The 14,881-nt window shown below is 33.1% G+C and overlaps 1 pseudogene; it reads left to right on the forward strand.

The window, feature by feature from the left end:
* Positions 1 to 5,289: 5,289 nt before the first annotated feature.
* LOC132720596 (bifunctional 3'-5' exonuclease/ATP-dependent helicase WRN-like) lies at positions 5,290 to 6,019 on the forward strand (annotated as a pseudogene).
* The last annotated feature ends 8,862 nt before the right edge of the window (positions 6,020 to 14,881 follow it).

Consider the following 14,881-nt stretch of genomic DNA (forward strand, 5'->3'; position numbering starts at 1 on the left):
GCATAACTTTGTTATTTTTGAATGAATTGTCTTAAAACTTAAACACAATACATGTACTCTTTTAGGATAGACCTTCACTTATTCTGGACAGACATTGACCTTCACTCATTAATGACTTGAAGGTCAAATTATTGAAATTTTTGAATTGTGTACCGCTCAAGCCGGTGCAAGGGGATTGAGGGATGTTGCATATTTTCATTATCTCCAATTGTGGATATTGCTCATGGCTATGTTTTAGCTTGTACAATACATATTCAACGTTAACAAAGTTTTTCAAATAAAATCTTTGAATACTTGTTAGTATTGGCAATGTACAAGTCGGATGTCTAGAGGGCATTTGTGTCAAAAAAAGTAGCAAACATGTGAATACCCTATACGATAAAACTATATCTCCATTTGTCATATCAGAATTTTTTGTTTTTAGTACCATGAGTATAGAAAATGAATAAACGAGATAGTAATTATTTTTTAATGATGTCGGAGAATAAACTTCTATAACAGATATAAAAACAACAATAAATGTTTATCTTAACAAACAACTTCATTCGTTTTACTTCAGAAACTAGCATTTTAAGGCAAATTGAAGTCTTTTGAAAAATGTGTTCATCAAATCATCAAAGGTAGCATCTGGCAATCTTTCACGATAGTCAAGCATCACAAACTTGAATAATATATACACATTACTTAAAAACCACTGATTTTTAAATACGGCATACATTGAAGGGTGGTCGGAACTACGATTAAACACATCAAAACCATCCGTTTTCGCATCGAGACAAGAGAGAAATGTACATTGAGTTAATTAATATTGTGATTCTACACAATGCCGCCAGGTGCAGCACAGTAAATAGAGCTGGATGTAAAGAAACATAGTTCAAGCATGCTGCCAAGTTTGGAAGCTTATAGATCACAAATTCACCTTCGTCAATCAAAGAGGAAAGAAGGGATATCAGTTTGTAATTTTCATGGCTAAATATTCTTCCTGCTATCAAATTTTTATTTGGCATCATATAACTTGGTAAGTGATTATTGATCAAACAGTGCTTTATAAAATGGAAACTTTTTTAAAGTTGAGCAATAAAAAGATCTGGTATGTAGTGATGTCTTGGATTCATTTCCGCCATCCAAAAACGATATCATATATGACGAAAACGATTTACTCACTGAAGAAAAAACATTTTTCGCCAATAACTTTAACTCAACATATAACTTGCTTTTAGTGCTATTAAATGTTTTAAGTCACTTCTCTATTGTAACATGTGATATTCTCCATTCAAGATGCTCGGTGTCGCTTTTCTTTCCACCCATTGGGAGTATAAATTCTTCCATAGTGAAAACATCGTGTATAAGTTCCTTTGAAGGCCAGTCGTATTATCTAGCTCTTGAAGACCATTCAGTAAGAATACTTGAATTGTAAAAGCGGATAGCTTTCACAATGTCAAATTCGCGGGTGAAGAAAACTGGTGATGATGAGTCGTTTAAATTACATGTATTTGTACATGCAGGACCGTTTATTTGCATGTTAATATGAAACATCATGGTATCAGCAGTATCATTTGATGGCTTGATATATTTATTTAAAAGTTCACTTGATATGATTGGTGCTTCACTAGCTGATCCATACCAATATGGTTGTGACAATAACAAAGATTTTACTAGGTTATTACTTTTATTTTTGTGTCTGACTTTGACGTACCCGGGTGGCATATTATCATATACAGCAACTAAAATGTCAAGTTTGCACCTTGTATCTGCACTGGTCTCTTTTCTTCGCATATGACATCGTCTTGCACCGTCATTGAGTCGATATCACTTAAAGATAAGAGCAAGACACCCTCTAATGTACTTCCGGTAAAAATGACATCATTGTATAACTCAATATGATGTTTTATATTTTCCGATGCCAACCATTCTGTTTGATTCATACATTTTATTCTTTTACATTTTATGTCAGAGTTTAAACCTGCCAGGTCAATTACTTTGTAAACAAAGCTTGAAACATGTTATTCGCCATGAATTCTACAATGGAAACAAGAACGTGTTTGTTAAACACAAATGCCCCCGGCTCAGATTCTTGTCAGTAACAATATTTAAGATAAAGGCTGTATGGGCAAAAGTGTAAAAAATATATTTTTAGCACTGGTGACCTTGACCCAACTGACCCCTAACTCCATCCAAAGGAAGAATATCATGCAACTTATTTTCCTACCAAATATGAAATAAATCTGTCAATATATAAAGGCTGTATGGGCAAAAGTGTAAAAATCTATTTTTTAGCACTGTTGACCTTGACCCAACTAACCCCAACTCCATCCAAAGGAAAATACCATGTAAGTTATCTTCCTACCAATTATAATACAAATCTGTCAATAAATAAAAGCTGTATTAGCAAAAGTGTAAAAATCTATTTTTAGCACTGGTGACCTTGACCCAACTGACCCCTAAATCCATCCAAATGAGAATACCTCAATTCTATGTTCCTACAAAATATACAAGACATCTGTCGATAGAATAAGGTTAATACACCTGTAAAAGTGTAAAAAAATCTATTTTTGGCATTGGTGACCTTGACCCAAATGACACCTTACTAAAGGAAAAGGAAGAGGACCTCCCTTGGTATGACTATTATAAACATGAAAGACATAAACTTAAAAATAAAGGCTTTATGAGCAGAAATGTTTAGATTTATTTTTTACACAAGTGACCTTCACCTTGACCTAGAGACGCCTGACGCCATAAAATATTAGAGGACCGTTAAAGGTATCCACCTACCAAATATGAAAGATATCATTAAATAAAGTAAGTAATTATGTGAAACTTTTTGATAAATCCAACTTGGCGGAATAGGTTAACCATACAAGGCCCTGTTTTCAAAGTGATAAAAAGCGAAATTACTGGGAAAATGGATGGCACATTCATATAACTTGGCAATATCATGTACATTGTATTGATAAGTAAGTGTGAAAATCATTAAGCCATTAGTTCAGATAGAACATAAGATATATCCAACTTGCCGGTTTAGGTTAACCATTATTCATTTCCTCAGTGCTGAAAAGGGCCATAACTTGGTGCAAATGGAAGCCATAGTTATGTAACTTGCCTATATCATATACCTTGTATGGATTAGTAAGTGTGTAAATTATGAAGCCATTGGTACAGGTAGAACTTAAGAAAAATCCAACTTGCCGTTCTAGGTTAGCCTCGTACGGACAGACGGACGGACAGACGGACGGACGGACGGTTCAATTACTATATGCCCGGGGGCATAAAAATAAGAAACGAGAATGTTATTTGACGATTCAAGATGAATTGAGTGTTGTGCAAAGAAATCATGAAGATATGATGTAAAAGTACTAACATTGGCTAACAGCGATTGTTACAAACTTATAGCAACACCAGGCCCCATGTTCACAAAGTTTTAAGGATCAGGATCAAATTAAAAATTCAAATGTTCTCCATTATTTATCAACAATAGATTAAACATTCAATATAAGATTGATAAAACTGGACTTAAAATAGTATGTTGATAAAATTTTAGAATAAATTTATTGTTATTTTTACAAGAAATGGGCATTTTACAGTTGATCCGAAGTTTGATCTTGATCCTTAAATTGATCCTCATTTTGATCCGATTACTTTTGTATTTGTTTTGTTATTAGTATCCCAAAATTGGTTGGTTTCTTTGCAAATAAGCAATTATTTACAATTCGAATTTGTACCATTTAATTCTAGCATAATTCAATAAATTTTTGCCAATTTTATAAAACAATTAAAATTAAATTCATGGATCACCTGATCCTGATTTTTTCTTTGTGAACAAGGGGCCAGGGGTCAAAACCACCTCACCTGCTGGGGCTAAGATATGAATAAAATCTAGTCTTCCAACCCATTTAGTCGCCTCTTAAAATCTTGCAGGGGTAAACAGTAGCTGCAATCTGAATTCTTATGCCTAAACTCTGAAAGGTAACCCCTCAGGCGCAAGGAGGTAAAAGTACTATATAATGAAGGAAAAAAACCTATAAGAACAATATAACAATTATAAATGATCTATATTCATGTTCATCAAATGTAATACATGTAATAGAAAGAGCACCGAAACACGAGGCTATCTGATTTGTACGAGGGGGCGTAGCCCCCGAGTATAAATCAGATTGCCGAGTGTTTTGGTGTTCTTTCTCTTTTGTATCATAGTCAAACATAAAAACACGTTCCCTGTTGTCACAATTTTAAACCCCGGGAAAAAGTTACCAATGAACGAGCATCTGAATATGATATTTCTGCCGCTTTTCCTTTCTCTGCCGTCACAATATGTAAACCCCAGCAAAAATGAGCCAATCAACGGGCATGATCTGGAGTGCGGGTAACTGATACCTGCACTCCAGTTACCGCACTGTGCATGTATATGTATACGATTTAACTCTGACACTTTTTCAACAGAAAGGTCCCCAAACTATGATACATTTAAAAGAAAGAGCATCAAAGCAAGAGGCTATCTGATTTGTACGAGGGGGCGTAGCCCCCGAGTATTAATCATATTGCCGAGTGTTTTGATGTTCTTTCTCTTTTGTATCATAGTCACAAACACGTTCCCTGTTGTCACAATATGAAACCCCAGAAAAAAGTAACCAATCAACGAGCATCTGCATATGCTATTTCTATCGCTTTTCCTTTCTCTGTCGTCACAATAAGTAAACCCCAGCAAAAATGAGTCAACCAATGGGCATGCTCTGGAGTGCGGGTAAGTCTGACACATTTTCAACAGAAACGTGCCCAAACTATGATACAATGTTTATTTAGATGTACACATAATATCTGATTTCTTCCTACACGGCCAAAATGTATTTCATTTGCTGTCTAAACACTATTCAACATCTCCATTGTTTATTGTTGCTATAGCATATTATATACCTTTAGAACAAGCTTACCTGACTTCCCAGTCACTGACTTAACAACATTCCTGGATGGACAGACAACTAATATTATCTGAAAAGGTTTTAACCTAAATAGAATGTTTAAAGTGATAGCTAATTAGATATCTCCCATTCATTTATTTTTTTTAAATATTTGTAATAAAAATATTGTACAGTGAATATCGGCTGTTTTTTAGTTTCGTTTTTTTTTTCCCCTCAAAATACCTTCCCTCTTCAACAAACATATATCATATCATAACACATAACAGATTTTCATTAACTTTACTTTACTGAAAATATAAAAAAAATGATGTGATTTTTTAATTGCTATCTGTAAGTACATGTTAAAATACTGATAATATTTTTATATATATTTTAGGGGAGAATCAGATAGTAAAGATGATGTTTTTCGAGTCTGGTTTGGAAGACTTGGTGAGCTACGCTCTCTGTTAGAATGCCCCATACTTTTGATAACAGCAACAGCAAACAAATCAGCAAGGAAACGGCTGCAGCAGATGTTTTGTATGTCCAATTGCCATGAAATGTTTGACAATCCAGACCGCAGCAATATTTAACTGTTTGTTGCTCAGTTTAAAAGCACAGAACCTCTTGAAAGTGTGTTTTATTTCTTGACAAGTTTATTAGTAGAACAAAAACAATCTTGTGAAAGATATGTAATTTTTTGTCCATCCATAAAAGCTTGTAGTGACTTATATACTGCATTTCGTTTGGAATTTGGAACACACATTAAACATGTTCAAATGTACCTATCCAGCACAACAGATATTGTTTAAGAAGATATTAAAACTGATTTAAGTAATCCAGATGGCAATATTCGACTGTTAATAGCTACAAGTGCTGCTGGTATGGGGGTTAACTTTGCTACCATAAAAGGAGTTATTAATTTTGGACCACCTAAGGAAATGGATATTTTTGTCCAGCAGTTTGGACGTGAAGGAACAATTTGAGGTCAAGCTACGTCATTATTACTTTACAGTGCAAAACAGTGTAGGAAAATAGATTCTGACATGAAAGATTATATAAGTAACATTTCTGATTGTAGGAGGGAAAAAAAAGTTGTTATAATACTACACCTTCAAATATCATAAAACATGCTTTTTGTGATATCTGTGCCAAAACATGCTCATGTGACATTTGTCCTAATGTTTTTCATCCATACTTTGAAATTAAAGCACCTGATTACACCTCAGAGTCAGATATGTTAGATCATTTAGAGCTATCTTCTGATAGTGAATAGAAACAAGAGACAGTTCTTATTATTTCTTAAAATCAACTGAGGGTGACATTTGTTTTAAAGTGATTTATTACATGATTTTCAGTAGTTTATAGAAATATATCAGTGAAATAAAAAAAAACTGTTATTTGACTGTTTGAAACAGTGAAATTATTATATAATTTTCAGTTTTGAATTTAATGCGTTATATTATTTCAGTGAAATACCAGCGTGCACAGTACTGGAAACCAACTTTCTGACGTGACGTCTTAAAGGACATCACGTTGTATTATTATTTGGCGCATTTTTCATTCAACATAAGGTTAAAAGGTCTTTTAAAACGTTATTTTGCAAATAGTAAATAGAAAATTTGTTAAGTTTAGTGTAAGATCGAAATAGATAATGTAGTATGTACGGAATATATACCGTGGGTAACCGACAATGTATAATAAATAATAGGCTTATATTGTGCAACTGGAAAAAATGAAATAAAAAAGATATAAAATATAAGTGGCGGAATAAATTTCAAGGAATACCTGAATGACTTATAGTCAAATTGAAAATGTACTAAGGATATAATGAAATTATTATAATAACTGAAATAAAGCTGCCTTTTTCTTTTACTTTCACTGTTATTGATTATCTTATCTATAAAATTTTGATGTCTAAAATAAGTTCTTTCTATTTATAATTTTTATTTTGAAAACATTTTGTGATAAAAACATTGCTATTGAATATAAAATGTGGAATTAGAAAAAAATCAGAACTGTGAGTCCCCATTTCACCTTCAATGAGAGGAGGTCAATTGAATTAATCGTATATGAATTAAGAAATAAAAGTTGGTTCATTCTCACTTTCGTGATAGTTGATTTTTGAATAGTTCTCATTAGTATTGGCTTGGTAATTTTAGAACAAATTGTATATCTTAAAGCTTTTGAAATATTTGATTTAAAGTTGTAATAATATTTAATCTCAATTTTAGAGACGTTTAATTCTTCTCCTTAAATGTCATAACTGATGCTCTGGTAACCAATAGAAACACCCATATATTTGTAATCAATTCTAATCTTGATTTCATATTCGATTCAATTCAAATTTAATTACATTTATTTGGCAAACTATCACTTTGGCAATACATACAATATACATAACAATTCTAAAAGTTCTCATACTTTTACTTGACAAAGGAAACTGATCTGTTCAAAATTAAAAGGGATAGATTACATGTAATTCTCTATAACAAGCACACAAAGTAAAACAAGATATTCACCTTCAAAATTGCTACTTAACCGTTTAAATTAACGATTACTTCCATCGATTCAAACAAATATCCGGTTTCAGTTTCTAAGTTATGTGCAGATAATCCTAGTCAATACATTGTATAAGAAAATTTTTCTATACTTTCTAAATTATTTAAATAATAATACTCAGTCTTGAAGAAACTGTAATATTTTGTGTGTTTTTTTTTCTTTCAGAACGATATTGTTAATAATGTGAATACATACTTTAAATGGCATAATGAATATTGGGAACGTTCTTTTACAAAATGTATTTTTTATGACTTTTATATTTGCTAACGATTCAAAATCCCTACAGTCAATGTAGAACGACATAGAAGAATATAGCAATATATGGAAAATATAGACTGAACTAAAGATTTTTTTACAATCATTATTTAATTCTTTTTAATATTAAGGACTGGCGTTTATTTCTAAAAAAAAATGGCAACTGGAACCAAACACAAAAGCGAATAGACCAGACAGGTTTGTACCCATTGCATTATTTGTTCATTGTTCTTAACAATTTACACAACGTGATGTATTCATTGGTAACCTCTACGTAAAATTACGCATCTGAAATCTTGGGTCATCACGTGGGTCCTGATGATGTACTTATTCACTCCAAATTCTATAGAAAGGTATATTCTTGCCCAATGTGCGGGGTACTCTCTGGACACCGATCAGAACCGTAACATATGACAGACATTATTAATCTGGCGAACGATCTACAAATTTAGACGCTCTTCACGGCGAATTTGCTAAGATCCAGATTAGCATTCATAGACAATTAATCAAAATTAAATGTTAGATAAACCTAGTGGCATGCAAGGAAGAATCACTTCTTTTTAAAACCTATCACATGTTTAAAGATGATGTTGAACGAAACAAGTACACCTAATCCATGTAATTGGGGGTATGTCAAATTAAAATTATACTTGATAAATGCGGACTTACTTATATTTGGCAAAAGCAATTTAACATGTTAATTGACTACAATATTATTAAACGACGAATTTAAGATATTTATTATCGAAGTTTGGTAATGTTTACAATAATTCTAGACGCCTAGATACATGTTCACACAGTTCTATGAAGTACAAATTAAATTGAATTTGAAAGAAGGACAAAAAAAATCGATTTGCGCTAACCAAATTTCGCACGTCATCACACGACTTGAATATTGAAAAGTGAAGATATACAAACATACCTAGACATGAAAGAATATGCAAAAATTGTTCTTCAAAGCAAATTAAACAAGTTTCACTTTTTTCACATGTTCACAATATGTTGACCCTCGCAAAAATATCGTATACCCTACCAATATACATGGTCTACACTGCAGTTTACTAATTTATTGCTATCTGAATTTAAAATGATTATAAGAGGTCTTTCTGAAGTTTTATTATTTTATCATTATTTCGTATGTTTCATATTGTATTTTTATGCTCCTTGTTCTATTTGTTTATAAGAATGTTAAACAAGACTTCGTGTATGAAGATCAGATAAAAAAAGTGTAGATAAGTTTTAACAAAGTTTAGACTCTCTTCACATAAACTACGTATTGAGTCCTGTAGATACGGACAGAATAGGATAGAAAGGAGCGAGAGAGTTTGCGAAGTATGTGGATCAAATGACATTGAAGATGAATCTAATTTTATTTTAACATGTACAAAGTATAAAAGTGTAAGAAAACGATATATTATAATCACTTACGTCCTAGTGTGTTTAAACTCACTCAGTTGTTTAAATCAAAGAATGTACACACTTGAAACAATCTTTTTTTCTATCTTAATTATGCATTGAAAATAAGGAGTAATTTGTTAACAGTCTCATTTTATAAATTATTTGGGTCTGTAAAAGTAACATATTCCAAAGAAGAAAGTACTATTGCTTTTGTTTCAATATTATATTGCTCTAGAAATACTGAGTAGCTTTAAAAGATAACAAACGCATTTCTCTATAAATAACCATTATATCACTCTCATTATTAATAATTATGGTCTGATATGCAAATATATATTTATATAAGAATATTCATGCTTTTGTAACGTTTATGGTACCTTGATATATACTGTATTTCTGTTAAGATGAGGAGCATATGCTAAAGTCTGAAAATAATAAAATATGTGTTCTGTTCTGTTGTGTTTATGTAATGTACAGTATAAAGTCACTGTTGCCAGAAGAAAAAATAACAGACTTTTTACGCGCTTTGTTAAACAACGGAGATGCCCGTCGGCTATTACCAAGTTATATTTTGTCAATTTACTAGCAGTGAAGAATGGTATTTTAATGACATATTGTTTTATGTTATCATAGAAGCAAACATATTAACCCCAACTTTCATGTTATCCTTATCCTTAGTTATTTAATTTAAAGGACGATGTAACAGAGAATCAATTGTGTAAGGTTAAACATTTTTGCTTATACAGCCTTTATTTTTAGTTGATGTCTTAGTTTAATACAAACATGCCAAGGGAGGTCCTCCTTCTTTGGGTGTAGTAAGGAGTCATTTGGGTCAAGGTCAATGTTACCAATGTCAAGGTCGGCAATGTTAAAAATAGATTTTTACATTTTTACAGGTGTATTGACCTTATTCTATAGACAGATGTTATTTATAATTGATAGAAACATAAACTTTGATGGAGTTAGTGGTCAGTTGGGTCAAGGTCGCCAGTGCTAAAAATAGATTTTTACACACTTGCTCATACAGCCTTTATTAAGTGACAGATATATTTTATATTTGGTAGGAAGATAACTTGCATGTATTCATCCTTTTGATTGGGGTAGGGATCAGTGGGTCAAGCTAGGTCACTTGTGCTAAAAATAGATTTGTACACTTTTGCCCATACAGCTTTTATTTATTGACAGATGTATTTCATATTTGGTAGGAAGATAACTTGCATGGTATTCTTCCTTTGGATGGAGTAAGGGGTCAGTTGGGTCATGGTCACCAGTGCTAAAATAGATTTTTACACTTTTGCCCATACAGCCTTTATCTATTGACAAATGTATTTCATATTTGGTAGGAAGATAACTTACATGGTATTCTTCTTTTAGATAGAGTTAGGGGTCAGTTTGGTCAAGGTCACCAGTGCTCAAAATAGATTTTTACACCTTTGCCCATATACAGCCTTTATTTAATGACAGATGTATTTCATATTTGGTAGGAAGATAAATTGCATGAAGTTGAATATTTTTCAACTTCACAAGTCAGAGCAATGACTTGGCAACTTATATTTTTCACAATTACAAAATGCCATGACTTTGTCAAGCTATATAACTTGTGTTACAATTTTTCTGTCCATAACTGAGTGAATGGGTAAACATTTTTTGGAATATTGCTACTGACAAGAATCTGAGCTGGAGGCATTTGTGTTCAACAAACACGTTCTTGTTTGCTCTTGTATTTTATATTCGCCCTTTTCTTGAACACTTACATAATTTGCGTATGAGTTATCCCGAGACATGTTTAATTGTAGAGAGAAGGGTTTACATAGTGCGTTTCCAGACCATTCTATTTGAAAGACCCTGATCTACCTGTTAAAAGTATCTGTCACGGTTAAGAACTGTTCACTATTTAGGGGAGAACATGAGTAAGCGGCCAGATAGCTCAATCGCTACAGCCGCGGTGCATTATTCTGTGGGTCACAGGTTCGAGTTCTGGTCAAGCTGAAAGTTTTTTCTCATCCTGTGACTGCATATAACCCTGAGTTTAATTCACTATGGTCTGTAAACATCAGGAATTCAAGGACACAAATCAATATAGTGGGGAAATATGTTGTGGTTTAGAACTGTTTCATTATTAAAGGAAAAATGTGTAGCCGACCGGATAGCTCAGTTGGTCTTCTTACAGTCATGGGTTCAAGTCATTGTCCGGCAGTTTCAGTCAGAGTTTAGAAGTGGTTTTTCAACTGACAAATGTTTGATTCATTTAACAGATTGTATTAAATTTGAAATGGACAAAGGCAGTATTGCATGATACTTTTAGATCTACAAAAGGCATCTGATACAGTTGATCACACTATACTGCACATGAAGAAGTTCTTCTTCTTCTTCATGAAACTTCAAGCATCTGCCCTAGGTAATGACATTCTTACATGCTTCAAGTCTTATCTCTGATAGACAGCAGCTGGTGGATGTGGCTGGTAATCATTCTACTACTGCTCCGGGTACTTATGGTGTCCCCCTGAGGTTCATTTTAGGTCCTCTTTTATGTCTAATATATGTCAATGACATGTCTGCAACCCTAAGCAATAAGCTTTTATTATATGCTGATGACTCAGGTACCCTTGTATCTGGTAAAATAAATCTGAAGAAATTCTCTCTTATGACATGAGTCTTATAAGATTGGTTAATTGACTATCAATTGTCTTTGCATCTTGGCAAGACAGATCGAGTCTATTCTTTTTGGTTTAAGTTTCAACTTAAACTGGGCCTAGCCTCCATGTCACATGTAATGGTACTGCTATAAAGTACACATTTTTTGTTAAGTATATAGGTGCAAAACTTGATCAAATTTTTTTGGCGTCGCCTTTGATGCTTTGCATCAATGCTTTTCTTGTTTGCTTTTATGATATTCAGATTCTTATTGGAAACTTAAGCTTATGACTGCATCTTCCATTTTGTATATTCATAAATACTAATAAAAAGTACCAGTTGTTTCATATATAACTGCATCTTTTTGAATAAATATTTCCATTTTCACTTGCAGTACTTACTTCTTTTCGAAAGTCATGTTCATAATAATATTCTGATAAATATAAAATGCATTTCCACTAAACCAGTCAGGCTAGCGCACGGGTAGAGTGCTGGTCTGTCAAAAGGTAGACCTGTATTCAGTCCCTGTCCTTTCCATTAGTCTAATGCCATTATTTTGATAATTGTTCTTATTGTCGGGCATGCTGTCATCGGACAGCTCTGATTTGCTTATTTCCAAATTTATGCCCCTTTCTATACTTGATGAAACTCATGGTTAACTTTTTGCTTGTAAGCTGGTATCTCCTAACTACTAAAGGAAATGGAATGAAACTTAACATACATTTTCACTGTGATTTTTTAACATGATTGGCACAGGTCCCATAACTCTGATTTACTTATTTACATGAGTTATGCCCCTTTTTATACTCAATGAAACACCCTTGAGACAACTCTATCGAATAGTCGAGCATTGCTGTCCTCCGACAGCTCTTGTTAGATGTATGCCTTATCATGTAGTAACTAGGATTTATGGGCAATAAAAGCACAAACATACAATAACTGCAGTTTGGCAGTTTTCTATAAAGAAATAATGTTAACACACGGTTGTCCGTTGGAGGAATGATGTAGAGTGACTTAAAAAGAGGTATCTGTCTAAAAAGGTGGCAGTTGGAACAAAATGCTAATTTGAGATGTTTTCAATCTGACTCCTTTGGCAAGTGTTAATACAGATGAAAATTAAGGCATATCAAACTGTATTTGTGAAAAATACGATAATAGTGTCGACTTTGCTGAGCTCACCACAAGCTTAATAAAAATAATGGGAGATCATATATTTCGCTCTCGACTGTCTTCATTTTATCAAACATTTGTGACACATATTGTAATGTTGTTTTTGGAAATTAGTCAAACCAAATTAGAAGTTGACTAGGTTAAAGCTGCATGCCTCCAGATGAGCCAAAATATTTCAAGACATTCATCCTGGAGGAAAATATTCTAAGATAAAAATATTTACACTTCAAGAAATAAGTAACATGTTAAATGCAATTCAAGACTGATTTTGCAATATTTGTCACTATACATGTATGAAGTAAAGGAGAGCTGTCCTACTCATCACGGCGTCCACATCCAGATTTCAGATTAAAGTTTTAGTGCAGTAAAATCTTTCTTAAGGTATCAACTTTAAACTTGAAATATAAATACCGTATACATTTTCCTTATCATTAACCACATCTTATGTGACAAGGTTCATTACTCTAGAAGCAATATTTTCAGAATTATTTCCTCTTGAACTTAGAATTTTCCTTAAAAATACATTATTTTTTACTCTTCTTTATTTTTTTAGGGATCAACTTCAATCTTGGAATATATTTCCATCTTATGTGACAAGGTGTTTTAAATTTCAAGAATATTTCCGTATGAATTTTTTTCTAAAACAAGTTAATTTTTTACAATAACTTGGTGACTACTTCAAACATCTAATATATATTACATATCATTACCCACATGATGTGTGATAAGTTTCATAACTCTTGCACACATTTTTTTTCTGAGAATTATCCGCCTTGAACTTAGAATTTAGTCCTTTGAGCGGTGGACCTGGGTTTTTGTGTGTGACATCACCCCATCATGGTGAACATTGTACCAAATTATAACGTAATCATTCAAAGAAAGAGCAAGATATAAACTGGACAAATCCGGAAGGACATACGCACATACACCAAACTATACGCCAAAAGTGACGACTAAGTCAAGCTCACCACACGGGGGCTCGACAAAAATGCTTAAAAAAAGAGGCATAACTCAATTAATAATGCGTCGATTGTAGTGAGCATCAAACTTGGCCTGTGTTTTATACAACATACCAGCCAAATATAAAAGGTCTTTGGGTGTATGAAAATGGGTATATTTTGATGGCATTTGGTGCACCTGATTCCATTATTTATAGAAACACTCCTCATAATCTGTCTCGCAAGTTCCAAAATATGTATACAGATGAAAGGGCTGACAGATAATACCTTTACAGTATCTTCATTCTGATTTCATGTGGAGATAGCTGCCTGTCTGTACATGCTGAATGTGCAAGCTTTTTCTTATCAAGTGTCCAGTCTGACACACCAATGAAGTGAACAAACAATAATTATACATCAATACCATTTAGAAGAAGCAAAATGAAAATATATAACTAAAACAACATAGGAGATTTTTATTTTTTATTCTTGTAACAATCTCACTAACACTCTGACAGGTAACAGAGGCAATATCAAATGAGCCGCGTCACAACAAAACCAACATAGTGCGCTTGCGACCAGCATGGATCCAGACCAGCCTGCGCATCCTCGCAGTCTAATCAGGATCCATGCTGTTCCCTAACCAACTCTATTTGATAGCCAACAGCAGGGATCCTCATCAGACTGCGCGGAAGCGCAGGCTGGTCTGATTCCATGCTGGTCGCAAACCCATTATGTTGGTTTTGTTGTGACGAGGCTCAAATACATTACAGATGCACTATAAAATAAACAATAAAACAAGTTCTCCAAATGTAAATATCAGGCATATTTTTAAGCAGCTGTTAATGTACCTGACAGTATTTCTAATGTTTCTACAGTAATGTGTAGGTAGTAAACGGTCATTTGACCAGATTCATTTTACTTCTTTATTTGCCTTTTTAATATCAACATGTATGACATTTACAAAATATGTGCTAGGCACTCCAAATTCAAATTTTTGTTCTCATTTAGATTATGCCTATGTTTTGAATA

The sequence above is a fragment of the Ruditapes philippinarum genome, unplaced genomic scaffold (assembly GCF_026571515.1).
Source record: "Ruditapes philippinarum isolate M1 unplaced genomic scaffold, ASM2657151v2 ctg7359_1_1_1_1, whole genome shotgun sequence".
Taxonomy (NCBI): domain Eukaryota; kingdom Metazoa; phylum Mollusca; class Bivalvia; order Venerida; family Veneridae; genus Ruditapes; species Ruditapes philippinarum.